This window comes from Oryx dammah, unplaced genomic scaffold (assembly GCF_014754425.2).
Source record: "Oryx dammah isolate SB20612 unplaced genomic scaffold, SCBI_Odam_1.1 HiC_scaffold_4, whole genome shotgun sequence".
NCBI classification, from domain to species: domain Eukaryota; kingdom Metazoa; phylum Chordata; class Mammalia; order Artiodactyla; family Bovidae; genus Oryx; species Oryx dammah.
Window position 1 is genome coordinate 69593692 of NW_024070188.1, and position 17176 is coordinate 69610867.

A 17176-nucleotide genomic window follows, 5' to 3' on the forward strand; every position below is an offset into this window, starting at 1 on the left:
AAATCAAAATATCTTAAATTCACTAGCCTTGTTGAGGGAAGAAAATTACAGTGCATTTTTGAGGTCATAGGAGGATAAAGATTAGTGAGAATGTCAAATTCCTGCCAAAGCTCCCCAACAAATTACTCCAGTGATCTTCATTTCTAACGGAGAAAGATGGACTCTTCCTCCAAGTTTATTCTGCCAGTGTGTTCCAGTATAATTCAACAATATTCTTGGGAAAGATGTTATTGACAAATGTTATGACATAAGTATATGATGTTATATGACATTTATTTTGTAGCATGTGTGATATTACAAGATATGCTTTCTGCTTTAATACTTTGTCAACACTATCAGAAAACCACTCAGAAAGTTTCCAGTGAGTTTCCATTTGGACTGACTTATAAAAGAGGAGAATATGCTAGTTATACTTCCATTGTTGATGGAGAAGATGGGTGGAATGAAAAGTGTATGTCTTAGCATGCATGCATGCTCAGTCATGTTTGACTCTTTGCAACCCCGTGAACTGTAGCCCGCCAGGCTCCTCTGTCCATGCAATTTTCCAGGCAAGAAAACTGGTGTGGGTTGCCATTTCCTCCTCCAGGGGAATCTTCTGGACTCAGGGATCAAACCCGCATCACTTGAGCCTTCTGCATTGGCAGGCAGATTCTTTACCACTGTGCCACCTGGGAAGCACATATGTCTTAGCAGAGAAGAGGTATCACATGATATCCCTTATATATAGAATCTAAAAAGAAATGATACAATTGAAAGTGAAAGTTGCTCAGTTGTGTTCGACTCTTTGTAACTCCATGGACTATACAGTCCATGGAATTCTCCAGGCCAGAATACTGGAGTGGGTAGCCTTCCCTTCTGCAGGGGATCTTCCCAACCCAGGGATCAAACCCAGGTCTCCTGCATTGCAGGAATCTAAAAAGAAATAATACACTTCAACTTACAAAAGAGAAAGAGAGTCATAGACTTAGACAACAAACTTATGGTTGCTGGGAGGAAGGGATAGTCAGGGACTTTGGGATACACATGTACACAATGCCAGATTTAAAATTGATAATCAACAAGGTCCTACTGTAATAGCACATGGAACTCTGCTCAATGTTATGCGGCAGCCTGGATAGGGGGGTAGTCTAGGGGAGAATGGATACATGTATATGTTTGGCTGAGTCCCTTCGCTATCCACCTGAAACTATCACGACATTGTTAATCAGCTATACCCCAATCCAAAAAAAAAAAAAAAAATAGCTTAAAATAATAAAAAAAAGTATATGTCTCAGAAGCCCCAAGCTTCAGGCATATACTGAAAATTCATACATGATTTTCCCTTAATCTGAGATTTACAATTTAGTTCATATTATCGAACTGACCTTTATCACTTGATAAACTGAGTTAGCAAGCTCTGAAGAAGACAGATACAGTTTTAAGCTGCCAAAATCTCTTGCAGTTAATTTGTTATTACTTATAGCCTCATCCATAAAATGAGTTATGTAAGCACACAGCAATTTTTGGTAGAATATTGATGAGAAGGTGAGATTTGGAGTAAAAAAAGATAGCTTTGGCAAAAAAAGAAATCATAGATAACAAAATTTTAAGACAACTTTTAGTGACTCTAAAGTAATATCATAGTTTGCATAACCCATAAATTTGAAAACATTCAACATAACCATCAACCCACACACCAAAAATATTTCCCATCTCTTCAGATCTTTACTATGGCACACAAGTTTCTAGACACCCAATAACCATGACCTGATACAACTTTATTTTTTAATTGGAGTATAGTTAATTTACAATATTAAGTTAGTTTCAAGTATACAGTAAAGTGATTTATTTATGCATATATGTGATACTAATTTTTACATTTGAAAACTAAAAATAAAATAATAAAATTTGTTTCTATACAATATAGTCTTTAACTTTGTATAGCATCAAGGAAAATTGTTGTTTTTGTTCAAATTGTATAGAATCTGTACATTTATAGACATTTTAAAGTCTATTCTGCTTCTGAGAGACTGAAATAACAATAGAGGGTAATAATACATATAAAGAAGAGGTGGCAAGAATACACAGAACTGTACAAGAAAGAGCTTTACAACCCAGATATCCACGATGGTGTGATCACTCACTTAGAGCCAGACATCCTGGAATGTGAAGTCAAGTGGGCCTTAGAAAGCATCATTATGAACAAAGCTAGTGGAAGTGATGGAATTCCAGTTGAGCTATTTCAAATCCTGAAAGATGATGCTGTGAAAGTGCTGCACTTAATATGCCAGCAAATTTGGAAAACTGAGCAGTGGCCACAGGACTGGAAAAGGTCAGTTTTCACTCCAATCTCAAAGAAAGGCAATGCCAAAGAATGCTCAAACTACCACACAATTGCACTCATCTCACACTCTAGTAAAGTAACGCTCAAAATTCTCCAAGCCAGGCTTCAGCAATACGTGAACCATAAACGTCCAGATGTTCAAGTGGGTTTTCGAAAAGGCAGAGGAACCAGAGATCAAATTGCCAACATCTTCTGGATCATGGAAAAAGCAAGAGAGTTCCAGAAAAGCATCTATTTCTGCTTTATTGACTATGCCAAAGCCTTTGACTGTGTGGATCACAATCAACTGTGGAAAATTCTGAAAGAGATGGGAATACCAGACCACCTGACCTGCCTCTTGAGAAACCTATAGGCAGGTCAGGAAGCAACAGTTAGAACTGGACATGGAACAACAGACTGGTTCCAAACAGGAAAAGGAGTACGTCAAGGCTGTATATTGTCACCCTGCTTATTTAACTTCTATGCAGAGTACATCATGAGAAACGCTGGGCTGGAAGAAGCACAAGCTGGAATCAAGATTTCTGGGAGAAATATAAACAACCTCAGATATGCGGATAACACCACCCTTATGGCAGAAATTGAAGAGGAACTAAAAAGCCTCTTGATGAAAGTGAAAGAGGAGAGTGAAAAAGTTGGCTTAAAGCTCAACATTCAGAAAACTAAGATCATGGCATCTGGTCCCATCACTTCATGGGAAATAGATGGGGAAACAGTGGAAACAGTGTCAGACTTTGTTTTTTGGGGGCTCCAAAATCACTGCAGATGGTGACTGCACTTTGCCGACTAAGGTCTGTCTAGTCAAGGCTATGGTTTTTCCTGTGGTCATGTATGGATGTGAGAGTTGGACTGTGAAGAAAGCTGAGCACCGAAGAATTGATGCTTTTGAACTGTGGTGTTGGAGAAGATGTTTGAGAGTCCCTTGGACTGCAAGGAGATCCAACCAGTCCATCCTAAAGGAGATCAGTCCTGGGTGTTCATTGGAAGGACTGATGCTGAGGCTGAAACTCTAACACTTTGGCCACCATGCAAAGAGTTGACTCCCTGGAAAAACCCTGATGCTGGGAGGGATTGGGGGCAGGGATTGGGGACGACAGAGGATGAGATGGCTGGATGGCATCACGGACTCGATGAACATGAATTTGAGTGAACTTCGGGAGTTGGTGATGGACAGGGAGGCCTGGAGTGCTGTGATTCATGGGGTCGCAAAGAGTCAGACACGACTGAGTGACTGAACTGAACTGAACTGAAACACAAGTAATAGTTGTATATACATCTATAGTAATGCCATTGGAGATCTCCTTCTCAATGCATAGGTTTACAAATGCTGTAAGCTAAATTATGTTTCTCTAGTGATGAATATTGTGTTTCCAAAATATAACATGGGGAATGTAGAAAATGAGTATAATTCTTGCACCATGAAGTTGATTTTATGGTAGTATTTGCTGGGTTGGCCAAAAGGTTCATTCAGGTTTTTTTTTGTAAGATCTTATGGAAAAACCCCAGTGAACATTTTGGCCAGTCCAATGTATGCCTATGGATAATTTGCTATGTAATTTCATATTTGGCCAAAGTCTAATGAAGGTAATCATGTTGATTTAGAATGCCTTGTGTTGGCCATTAAAATGGAAAACTGGAGATCTGTTATTGACTTTATGTCTTTAAGCCAGTAGAAACTAAGGATTATATTAGTTTATGACACTATCCATTATAAAATAATGGAAAAAGTCAAATAACTTTTTCATGATATGCAGACACTGAACCAAAAGCTCAGAAGAGGTAGTCTTAAAAATTTATCTTTAACAAAAAGAATAGCAGAAGCAGAAATGATTATTAAAAGGAAAAAAAAATCACATTTTTTCTTCAGAATCAATATCCCAAAATACATTTCAAATGATCATTAAATAAGTAATTCATCTCTAAGACTATTTTGCACAAAAATTAGTTCTATGCACAAACATTTCTTTCTTTAAGTCCCTAAAATTGTGTAAAGAAAATGTCTCCTCTTTTCCCTATTTTGTTGTCCGTGGGAAAGGCACAATTATCATCACCACCATTGCAATCGCTATTCAGTTCAATTCAGTTCAGCTGCTCAGTTGTGTCCAACTCTTTGCTACCCCATGGACTGCAGCACACCAGGCTTCCCTGTCCATCACCAACTCCTGGAGCTTGCTCAAACTCAGGTCCATCGAGTCGGTGATGCCATCCAACCATCTCATCCTCTGTTGTCCCCTTCTCCTGTCTTCAACCTTTCTGAACATCAGGGTCTTTTCCAAGGAGTCAGTTCTTCACATCAGGTGGCCAAAGTGTTGGAGTTTCAACTCCAGCATCAGGCTTTCCAATGAATATTCAGGACTGATTTCCTTTAGGATTGACTGGTTTGATATTCTTTCAGTCCAAGGGACTCTCAAGAGTCTTCTCTAACACCACAGTTCAAATGCATCAGTTTTTCAGAACTCAGCTTTCTTTACAGTCCAACTCTCAAATCCATACATGACTACTGGAAAAATCATAGCTTTGACTAGACAGACTTTTTGGCAAAGTAATGTCTCTGCTTTCTATATGCTGTCTAGGTTGGTCATAGCTTTTCTTTAAGCTTTTCTTAAAAGAAGCAAGTGTCTTTTAATTTCATGGCTGCAGTCACCATCTTGCAGTGATTTCAGAGCCCCCAAATTTAAAGTCTGTCACTGTTTCCATTGTTTCTCCATCTATTTGCCATGAAGTGATGGGACTGGATGCCAAGATCTTAGTTTTTGAATGTTGGGTTTTAAGCCAGCCTTTTCACTCTCCTCTTTCACTTTCACCAAGAGGCTCTTTAGTTCCTCTTTACTTTCTGCCATAAGGATGGTGTCATCTGCGTATCTGAGGTTATTGATATTTCTCCTGGCAATCTTGATTCCAGCTTGTGTTTCATCCAGCCTGGTATTTCACATAATATATTCTGCATAGAAGTTAAATAAGCAGGGTGACAATCTATAGCCTTGATGTACTCCTTTGCCTATTTGGAACCAGGTTGTTGTTCCATGTCCAGTTCTAACTGTTGCTTCTTGAGCTGCATACAGATTTCTCAGGAGGCAGGTCAGGTGGTCTGGTATTCCCATCTCTTGAAGGATTTTCCACAGCAATTGCTAATACTATTTTATAAGCCACACTTAACTTTCTGGCTCTCTGTAGACTGCAGCATTGAAAATGGAAGATCCCTGCAGGGTCAGAAAGGATCCATTTTCATCGCATGTACATATTATTATATGATTTCCTCTCTGCCTTGATCTGGTCAGCCTGCATATCCAGTAACAAACAGATTTTTTTCAGTCGAATTTTCTGATAAATTTGGAAAGATCATCACCAGATACAGAAGAAAAGTCACAGTCAACCCCAAATCTTTTGATGGCCCTGTATCTGACTTTGCTGAGAGAGGAAGTTGAGCTGTGGAGCAGATTCACAGCCAAATATGCTTCATACCTTTGGGCAGATCTGGCCCTCCTCCTAGAGTGCTCAAGATGGGGAGTTTCAGTGCAACTTCTCATCTATTTATTTAGTGAACCCTCCTGTGTCTGCTGCCTGAATTTTTACATTTTTGAATTTCCATGAGAAATGTGTTTCAAACAGCATTTTATAACTGAAATACTTTTACATTTAGATTCATTGAATTTTAGATCCGAGAACTAAGAGGACATTTGCTCCTACCCAACATTTAACAGATGCAGACACTGAAATTCAAAAGGTTAAGTGGCTTTTCTGTAGCCATCTAGGTATTTTTTGGTGACTGAGCCCAGATTTTCTCCATATTCATTGAGGGCTTTTTCATTTTCACTTATAGACAATTCTTTCTTAAATAGCTTATAATGTGAAATATATGTTAAAGACTGTGTCTTTCTAGCTAGGCTTTTTCCTTTTTAAGTTTTATCCATGGAGAGTTGTTTATGATATAGAATTGAGAAGGAATTCAAAGAGATGAATGCATTTGATATTTCATAGCTGAAGTGTTAGTGATTGATTAGGTACAATAAAAGACACCTGCTAATATTTCTGAGAGCTTGAAACCTCAAAAAAAAGCAGAAACCATGTCTAAAGTATCTTATGTTCCTGGTGCCTAGCAGCTTAACCAGCAAACAGTAGACACTTGGAATGTTTGTTGAATGACTAAAGAAAACATTCTGGTGGTGAAGAGTTAGAAGGAATAAAAAGCATGTTCTTACTGTGTGCTTAAAATAGTTCTACTACATAAAGTTGCAATGACAAGATTCCAAGAAATTCACATAGGGACACGTCATCCAAGAGGAACTCAGGAAAGTGACAGAGCTGGCAGCTCTGGCAGATCAAGGAAAGGTTTCAACTTTTAGGAAAACCAGGAATCTTTAAGTGTAACTGCTCCACAAATGTGCTGTGAACAGAAAATGAACTCAGAGGACCTGGGAACAAAGTAGAGATCCAAAGTGGAAAAAGATTGGGTTAAAGCCAAGAAAGACTACAGAGGACTGGAAACTTTCTAAGTGGAGGTATGATGCTGGTGACACTTGGCTAGACCTTCAGGAAGTCTGCACAAGATACTCTGTGGTTTTGTTTTGTGTCCAAAGCTGACAACTCTGAGGAGAAGAAATAACAAACTCTTGGGAAAGAGTCAGGACCAGCAGGTGCAATAGGCCCTCCCACCTCAGAGTCTTTGTTGTACACATTTTTTATTTTAATTTTATTTCTTAAAGGCAAGTGAGCAAAAATAATTCTTTCAATCACTTTCATAGAAATATATGCTCTTCTGGAAAATGGAACTATGCTCATTACTGCAGGAAAAGTAATGAGGTCAAAAGTGAAAGACCAAATCATTCTTTTGAAGAGACCTCACATTAGGCTTCCTTCCTCACTTGGGCTGCCCAGGTGGTGTTAATGTAAAGAATCTGCCTCCCAATGCAAGAGATATAAGAGACGCTGGTTTGATCCCTGGGTCAGGAAGGTCCCCTGGAGAAGGAAATGGCTACCTACTCCAGTATTCTTGCCTGGAGAATCTTATGGACAAAGGAGCCATGTGGGCCACAGGCCATAGGGTCGCAAGAACTGGACACGATTGAAAGGATTTAGCACACATGCAACTTGGGAAGCTCACCTCTGAGGTTCTGACCTCATGTCAATTCATCCTATTCACTCATGTTATTCATTCCACCCTATCAAGTGAAGTCTTTTTCACGGACTCAGTGGTTTGGGGAGATGAAAGATTTTCTTACTTCGTGCATGCTGCTAAAATGTCTTCCAGGGGTTAGAGAAAATCTACAGTATGCCTCAGTTCTTTTTCTTGCCCAGATTAGTGCCGATACGCCAACTTTTCTGAAGAAACAAAGTCCAAAGGAATGTGCTAAGGCTATCTGAGTTCTCTGAAACAAAAGTTTTCATTGCGTTTAAGTGACATGTATATTAAAAAAAACTGTTTGAGACCTTCATGAAATGTAACCTCAGCAAGCTGCGAAAATGCTCCAGAAGTTTTTGAGACTGACCATGAGATGAAATGCTAAAAATATGTTGGAACTAAATTAAAAGGAAGGTCAGGACACAGCCATGTCTAAATGGGAGATATAAAGCACAGTGAATACAAATTGATAACGCTGAGGCAAGAGACCGTTTATTGCTCTTCCACTTTTCTTTTAGGGAACAAGCAATAAAATTGAAATGAATGATCCAATTTTAAACCTAATTTTCATACAGCATCATTTCTCCTGAAGGTTCACCAAAGATAGAAATCAAAGAGAAAAATAAAGAGAAAATCAGCCTACTTCATCCTCCACTCATCTCATTGTTGGGGGGCTCAATATCTTGTGAAATACATTTTAAAATAAAGATTCTAAGTTGCAAAATCTGAAAATGCATTTTATTCTTATATGATGTGTTCTTAACTTGTATATTAATGCTCAGTATTGATATGCACACATGAAAATACAGATGCACACTCACACCCCCAAATATGCACTTTATTCTCTGTCTGTGTCCCTGTGTTTTTTTGTCTCTGTCATCTCCCTCTCTCTCTTGTTTCTATACTTACCTATCTCTCTATATATCAATGTCTATCCATCTATCTATACCTATCATTTCTATTTATGTTATTCAAAATATTAAAATATCATTTTCATCCTGTGCTTAATACTGCAGGGTGGGGGCGGGGGGGTTGTATGTGTGTTTCCTCCATGCTTGGGCTTTTTCCTCATGGACATCTATGTCTGCTTTAATTGTCTTCTAAGAGATAAAATGTTGTTGCTTTGAGAGAGATTATAGAAACATCCTAGTGAGTCTCTCTCTGGAAGTTGCAGAATGTCACAAACTGTGAAAGATCTGAAGTATTACCCTAATTGCAAGTTAGAAAGGTAACCTGCAACAATTTCATGGATGATGCTAGCAGAAAACATAGAATTCTTGCATCTGAAAAAAAGGACTTGATTACTTATGGCACAGCAGGCCTTCTAGGTGTCATGCCCACATTTATTTCTCTTGCTTCCTCGTCCCAGGTGGGTAGCCCAGGTAGATGTTATAACCACAGTGTGGCCTTATGTCCCAGGTAACGAACTGGAGCTGAGGAAATATTCTTTTACTGGGACTGTCGCAAACAACTTTCAACCTTTGCCTCAGAGAGAGATCTTATCTTTATTGCCCTAGACAACAAAAACAAAAAATAGAAAATAAATTTAAAAGTCTGCCTTTGCCCCAGAGGGAGACACTCTTTCTGTCTTCCAGAGTTGTTTGCTTAACGAAGACCCTTGAAAAGATAGTCCAGGAGAAAAGGGTGTCAGTACCTCCAGCTCAAATAGGAGAGACCCACTGAGAATTGTCTCCCAGTAGAGACTTGCTTCTCTGGAGCTTCCCTGGTGGCTCAGACGGTAAAGCGTCTGCCTGCAATGCGGGAGACCTGGGTTCGATCCCAGGGTTGGGAAGATCCCCTGGAGAAGGAAATGGCAACCCACTCCAGGACTATTGCCTGGAAAATCCCTTGGACGGAGGAACCTTGTAGGCTACAGTCCATGGGGTCACAAAGAGTCGGACATGACTGAGCGACTTCACTTTCACTTTCAGAGACTTGCTTCAGTAGTTCTGAACAGAGACGTTCCTAATGTTCATATCAGTATTCACCCAAGATAGAGTTTTCCTGTTGGTTTCCACAAAGTTCTCTTGTTAGACAAGAAGCTCTATTTTCCTTTCTCTCTCTCCCTCTCTCCTTCTTTCCCTCCTTCCATCAATCCTGGCAAAGAAAGCTCAGTCTTGAGCTTCTGTGCTTTGTCCTTAACATCATGGACAGGTTTTCCCCTATGTGTCACATTTGGACAGTTTTTCCATCTTTTTTCTTTCTTTGGCCTATACTACTTGGCTGAACATTTTAGCTTCAGTGTTTATTTGTTGCCAGTATCTGTTCCAACTGACGTGTCAAGTTGCCTGTGCTTTTGAGAAGATCTCAGGAAGTGGGGGTTCTAGCAGCATCTGGGAGTTTTATCCTTGGACTTTTTCCGAATTGGGCAGTGCTTCCTCCTACTCCTTCGCGATCCCGCTGGTCTATATATATATCCCTTTATCTTACAAGTTGCACACTGACAAAAGATCATACTGCCAAAAAGCAGTGCTCTGAGAACCTCTAGGAATCATGCAGGTTCGTGTCAAATGCCCTGCCTGGATTCCTGAATCTAGAAAATAGGAGGGCTTTACATTTTTCTTTAATTTGCCTGCTCTAAATAGAAATGCTACTCTGCAGGTAATGAAAATGATGACAAACATACCCCAAGTTTTACATTCAGAGGAATTTGAGCCCCATCAAAAAGTAGCTCCTTGAAATTCATATATTTACCCTTTTTGCTCTTGCTCAAAATGCCCTTGGAATTCTTTTCAGAATCCAACATGCATTTTTTGGACTGTCTTTGGCAGCAGCCAATCTTTATCCTTTAATACTGAATTTCATTTTGGAGATAGCTAAAAGCTATTTAGAGCCCAATAAAAAAAAAAAAGCAGATAAACAAGCTGGGTTTATAAAAATATGTGAATATGTGCAATGAAACAGATATCTTTATGTGGCTGATAAACTGGCCCTGAACACAGTTCCAGCAGAGGAGTTCCAAATGCTCAGGGTTTTCAATGCTTTGGGGGAAATTAAAAGTGATTCTTCTTCCCAAGAGGATTGAGAGTTCCTTCACTAAAAGTATAATTGATAAAAAAAAATTGTTAAAAATATACTGGTTTCTGCATTATTTCTTTAACAGTAATCATTTTTAAGCTAAAGAGGTTATATCAAAATGGAGGGATTTTTATCAGCGACTGTGGTCTGGGTGTTGGCAGAGTCAATGAAAGCACTTGCAGACTTCCTTGGTGTGTCCTAAGTCACTTCAGTTGTGTCTGACTGTTAGAGACCCTTTGGACTGTAGCCCACCAGGCTCCTCTGTCCATGGGATTCTCCTGGCAAAAATCCTGGAGTGGGTTGCTATACCCTTTTCCTATCCAGAAAACAGGTTCTCCTGCATTGGCAAGTGGGTTCTTTACCATTAGCACCACCTGAGAATCCCTTGTAGACTGATAAAATGATTTGGTTAGTTTTCCCTTCTTTTTTGAATTCCTCACCCTTCTTTGTTTTGTCTTGTTTTTGAAAGATAGTGTGTTTTGGTTAAGAACAATTGGTCGTTTGTGAATAAATTCTATGATTTACTGTGGGCTCAGATGGTAAAGAGTCTGCCTGCAGTGCAGGAGACCTGAGTTCAATTCCTGGGTTGGGAAGATCCCCTGGAGAAGGAAATGGCAACCTACTCCAGTATCCTTGCCTGGAAAATCCCATGCACAGAGGAGCCTGGCAGGCTACAGTCCATGGGGTCACAAAGAATCAACATGACTGAGCGACTTCCCACTTTCACTTTTATTTTTTTATGATTTACACGACTCTGAGTTAAATTTAGGCAGGTACTTAACCTTTTAGTCTATTTACTCAAAATTGGGAAGAATAATACCTGATTTTCAGGATAGTTTTTAGATTAGTGAGATACCCTATTGGAAGGTGAATGGCAAAACTTAAAGGAAATCTATGCTCAATAATTTTCTTCCTACTCTCATTTTATTTTCCTGCTTGCCCTGGGTTAGAATAGTAGCAATTTACTATTTCCCCTAGAATGAAGGAAACAGATTGAAACCTCTAAGTTCATGGAGGCTGAGCTTCCTGCTTAAAAAATAATTCATGCTTACATCAAGACAAAGAGGCAAGATAAAGAACCTATTCCTTCTAACACTTTCTCTGTGGTGATACAGATCGATGATTGGAACAAGATGGGGGTATAAACTGATGCACCCCAAACTACTTGGCTGGGCATTAATCCTATGATCTTAGGAATAGGAACTGTTTGAAAACAGTTTCCACCAATATATGACACCCTCAGTGGGGGAACAATCTGGGAAAATGTAAGAGCACTCTTCAGAGGGATAAGAGGAGATAATGAGATCAGTGGAAACGAATAAGGGAATCGGGTTTTCTTTCCTTCAGTGCCTCTTCTTGGTCAGTGGGGGTTGAAGGGAAAGTGGTTCCTTAGGTCAGGAAGTACTGGGGATCTGGTGTTTGTGGAACATGCAAGGGAGTGAAGCACTGGAGAAAGGAGAGTTTTGAGGATTCTAAATACTTTTCTACTTTAAGTTACTGAAAACATTGAAAGATTTTGTGGAGGAGCATAAGCATAGCTTAAATGCATCCTTTTGACTGGCATTTTGCCTGAGTCCATTCTCTCAGGCGTCTGAGAGAGAGACCGCTAGAAGGATCTGGGTGCAGCAGAGGCAAGGAAGCTGGTATCCTCACAATATAACGTCCCAGACATGGTCCTTTCTTAGTAATTCACAGCTTCTGCTTTTGAACTTCCATAGTTATTTTTAGCTGTTAGTATGGTGGTAGGGAGTTTAAATACTGGTTTAAATATATGTTCTCCATTGCATCTTGAAGCTCTAGGAAATAAAAAGGTAAATTTGCGCTGTTTGGGTTTGTCTTTGACACCATTGTTCTATTTAAGCTTCCCTTAGAATGCAAGGAGATCAAGCCAGTCAATCCTAAAGGAAATCAACCTTGACTATTCACTGGAAGGACTCATGCTGAAACTGAAACTCTAATATGTTGGCCATCTGATGCAAAGTGCCGACTCATTGGAAAAGACCCTGATGCTGGGAAATAGTGAAGGCAAAAGGAGAAGGGGACAACAGACGATGAGTTGGTTAGATAGCATCACTGACTCAATGCACATGAATTTGAGCCAGCTCTGGGAGATAATGGAGGACGGGAGCCTGGTGTGCTGCAATCCATGGGGTCATATAGCGTTGGACATGACTTAATGACTAAACAATAACAGTTCTGAGACTGGTCAGCAAACAGCTCCAGTCCTGTGGAACAAGCTATGAAGGTCAAGGGGAAGGGGGAAAAGTGCATACAAAATTAAAATGGGGAAAAAAGAAGAAAGTTGGGAATCAAGGAGGGGTCAAGGAAACCGACAGCTAGTCCCCACTATAAACTTTACCTTTTTAAGCCTAGTATCCTTAGACATTCTATTTTGCTTGTTTTTTTTTAAGAAGTCAAGAATGAAAATCTCTGCTCATTAAAATAATAAATAACCTTTTTCACTGGCAGAAGTAAACTTGTAGGAAAAAGATCCTAGCACTCTTCAACTGAGAATGTTTCCAGTAGCTACTGAAGAGTCAAAACAAGAACACATAACAAAGCTCAAATAAAAAAATATTCAGGTGGATGCTAAAGTTTACTTTTTAAAAAGATTTAAGGAAATAAGCAAAAAGGAGAAATCAGCAGGAGACCCTGGAGGGAAATTGAAAGTTAGACTCTATCATTATCATCTTGGAGGAAAAGCTATGACAAACCTAGACAGTGTATTAAAAGGCAGAGATGTCACTTTGACAACAAAGGTCCTTATAGTCAAAGCTATGGTTTTTCCAGTAGTCATGTATGAATGTGAGAGCTGAACCATAAAGAAGGGTGAGAGCCAAAGAATTTATGCTTTCAAATTCTGGTGCTGGAGAAGACTCTTGAGAACCCCTTGGACTGCAAGGAGATCAAACCAGTCAATCCTAAAGGAAATCAACCCTGAATACTCATTGGAAGGACTGGTGCTGAAGCTGAAGCTCCAATCCTTTGGCCACCTGCTGCGCAGAACTGACTCACTGGAAAAAACCCTGATGCTGAGAAAGATTGAGGAAGAGAAGGGGATGACAGAGGATGAGATGGTTGGATGGCATCACCAACACTATGGACATGAGTTTGAGCAAACTCTGGGAGATAGTGAAGGACAGGGAAGCCTGGAGTGTTGCAGTCCGTGGGGTCACCAAGAGTCAGACATGACTTGATGTGATGATGTGATGTGAAGTCTCTCAGTCGTGTCCGACTCTTTGCGACCCCATGGACTGTAGCCTATCAGGCTCCTCCATCCATGGGATTTTCCAGGCAAGAGTGCTGGAGTGGATTGCCATTTCCTTCTCCAAGGGATCTTCCCCACCCAGGACTCGAACCTGGGTCTCCCGCATTGCAGGCAGACGCTTTACCATCTGAGCCACCAGGGAAGCCTAGACATGACTTAGTGACTGACAACAATAAATTACCACACTTATTTACAGTAAGTATAGATAGACCTTTCAGAAAGAAAAAAAAAGAGTTGTTCCCTTTGCCTGTGATCATCGGATTATAGTGAAATAACTCTCCAATTAGATGGTGCATAAGACTTCTGTCTTCCTAGTAGCAGGAATGAGATTCCTAGTAGAAGCACATGTAAATAAGTGAAGTTGCTCAGTCATGTCCTACTTTTTGCGACCCCATAGACTGTTGCCTACCAGGCTCCTCTGTCCATGGAATTTTTCAGGCAAGAGTACTGGAGTGGGTTGCCATTTCCTTTTCCAGGGGATCTTCCTGATCCAGGGATTGAAACCAGGTCTCCCGCGTTGCAGGCAGATGCTTTACTGTCTGAGCCACCAGGGAAGCCCAGTGTAGGAGCACATGCATAGATGCAAGTCTTGAGGCCCAGGATTTCCTGCTGGAACCTGGAGGTGCTTTCTTAGTCTGGTCTCCTGGCCAGACCTGTGGTGTTGTGCACCCTGGTTGTAAAGATGCTGCTGGTTTACACCCTCTGTGTTTGTAATAAAGGATCAACCCCTGTGGGAGATTCAAAAGGAATTCTTAGCGTTTTATTCCTGCAGCCACCACTGGCTGTAAATCGTCATTCCAGGTCTTGGCCTTTGTCTGTGGCCCTGCCTGGCTGATGGTGTAAGAGGAGGGGTGCTCACAAAGGAAAGAGGTGACTGTTTTGCATGAGATTTTTGACTCAGTACATCTTGGGAGCTTGCTTCCACCTAGACCATTTTCAAAGAAGCACTTTAAGGTGACCAGGAAGCTAGTGAATAGTTCTCCTTTTGCATAACTAAATAATGTGGAGAATCAATATTCTGTTTCAGGGAGTATTTTATTTCACTGGGCTTTCTTGATGGCTGTTCATAGTTCCAGTATAGATTTTTTAGTTTTCCATAGAGCCCAGAGAAACCAACAATACTTTGTTGTATTTTAAATTTTTATTAATGACATTCCAATGCCTATCTGAACTTTTCTTAACCACTGTTTAAGAATTTAAGCAACAAAAATGTTTGAGAATTTTTTTGAATTAGCAATTTCTGCCCAGTACAACCACCATTCATAGACATCCACAAGGTGCACAGGTAGAAAGTATATTATTATTTAATAATACATTACATATCTATAATAAACATATAATAATACATCCACCAAGGTGCACAGGCAGAAAGTATTAATATATTATTATTTAACATAATATTAAAATTATTTAATATAATAATATATTATTATATATAAAATATATGTGTATATATATATAGAAAGATGATATTTATATAATATATATTTATATATATGGAGTGAGAGAGTATATATATATATATATATATATATATATATACACATAAAGAAACAGAGATTAAGATTTATTTTAAGGAATTGGCTCACATGGATGAGGCTGGCAAGTCCAAAATCCATAGGCTAGTTCAGCAGGCTGATAATTCAGGCAGAATTTCTGCATTTCAGCTTCAAGGAAGAATTCCTTCTTCTCTGGGAAAACTCAGATATTTGCTCTTAAGATCTTCAACTGCATGAAGCTCACCCACACTTTTGAGGTTACCCTGTTTTACTTAGAGTCAACTGATTATAGATGTAAATTGCATCCAAGGTGAGGTGTCACTGAGACCTTGGTGCAGCTACAGTTGTCACCTGGAAAGGAAATGTAATGAACCATCATTAGTCATTAACACAATTTCACATCAGTTCATCAATGAGGACATCACAGTGTGATGGCTTTCTCTGTACACACACACACTTTCCTTTCTAAAGATAAGCATTTCCTACTTTAAGAATAGCTATGAAAAAAGTTTCTATAAGAGAAAAAGTCTATTCTTAAAACTTTGGATTGTGGCTCTGAACTTTGGCTGCACTTTAGAATGATCTGGGGAAACTTTTAAAATGCTTGTGTTCGGTCTGTATCCCAACAATATGTCTGAATCCCTAGAGATATGATCCCAGATCCAGTGATTTTTGTAAAGCTCCCTGAGTGATTCCACTGTGCAGCCAAAATCTTAAGCCTCTGCTCTAGATGTTTTCCAGAATGAATAAAATAATGATCTTAACCATTTTTTCTTAAAGAAGCAGCCTTTTCCTCATAATGAAATTTTAATATTGAGTTAATTGTTTAAAACAAAGATTAAAATGTTAATTTTTTGATGCATGATATGTGGAGGCTAGAGAGGGGGTGAGACGATCCCTTTATGATGTGTGGTTGTAAGGGTTTTCTTTAGTGAGCTTGTTAACCATGAGACGAGAAGAGAGAGCTAGAGGAGAAGAAAAATTAAGCACAGTGATGTTGACAAAAAGAAGAGAGTTTGAGCAATAAGCTCTTTTCTTGAATATTATTTTTCTCATATGACAAAGAAGAAAAATTGACAATGAAACATCAGGATATATGTTGTATTTCTTCTCATTTTTTAAAATTAAGATTGAATATACCTACTATATGGCTCAGATGGTAAAGCGTCTGTCTACAATGCGGGAGACCTGGGTTCAATCCCTGGGTTGGGAAGATCCTCTGGAGAAGGAAATGGCAATCCACTCCAGTACTATTGCCTGGAAAATCCCATGGACAGAGGAGCTGGTAGGCTACAGTCCATGGGGTCGCAAAGAGTCGGACACGACTGAGCGACTTCACTAAACTAAACTAAATACCTACTATAAGATCCACTATTTTTAGTGTACAGTTAGCCAAGTTTTGGCAAATATATGCAGTTGTATAACCACCTTATTGGACAATTTTATTACCCCCTGCCCCAAATTACCCTCTGTCTATGTGTCGTCAAACCCTGCTCCATCTCCCAGACTCTGGAAACCACTGATGTGCTTTCTATTCCACTCGTTTTCCCTTTGCTGAGTTATGTAAGTGATGCCATACAATTTCATTGTATTTTAAATAGTTATATTTTTATAGAAAATAATTAATGTGTAGATTCTGTGCAATAAGCTCTGAAATGATCAAGCATCCTTGTCTGAAAAAGCAAGCTGTCTCCCTAACCATGAAGCACTTCTTGGGGAGCTTCAGGCACTGGCAATCAACATGGGGACCAGGAGAAGCCACTCCGGAGGGCAGAATTTACCAATTTAAACCAAACAGTGATAGAAATATTGAAATCAGTTTAAAAAAGGAGCAGTCACATAATTAAACTCAAGGAAATAAAACACAAGACAGAGAAACGACATACTTTCAATTACTACAAAAAAAGTATTTTTTCCTTTTATAAAAGCAATAACAGTAAAAAAAAAAGAAG

General features: G+C 39.4%; 1 non-coding gene across 1 annotated transcript; it reads right to left on the minus strand.

Moving 5' to 3' along the window:
* Window positions 1-13795: 13795 nt before the first annotated feature.
* TRNAC-GCA lies at window positions 13796-13867 on the minus strand. Its single transcript has one exon. It is a non-coding gene; the product is annotated as a tRNA-Cys (tRNA).
* Window positions 13868-17176: the final 3309 nt, after the last annotated feature.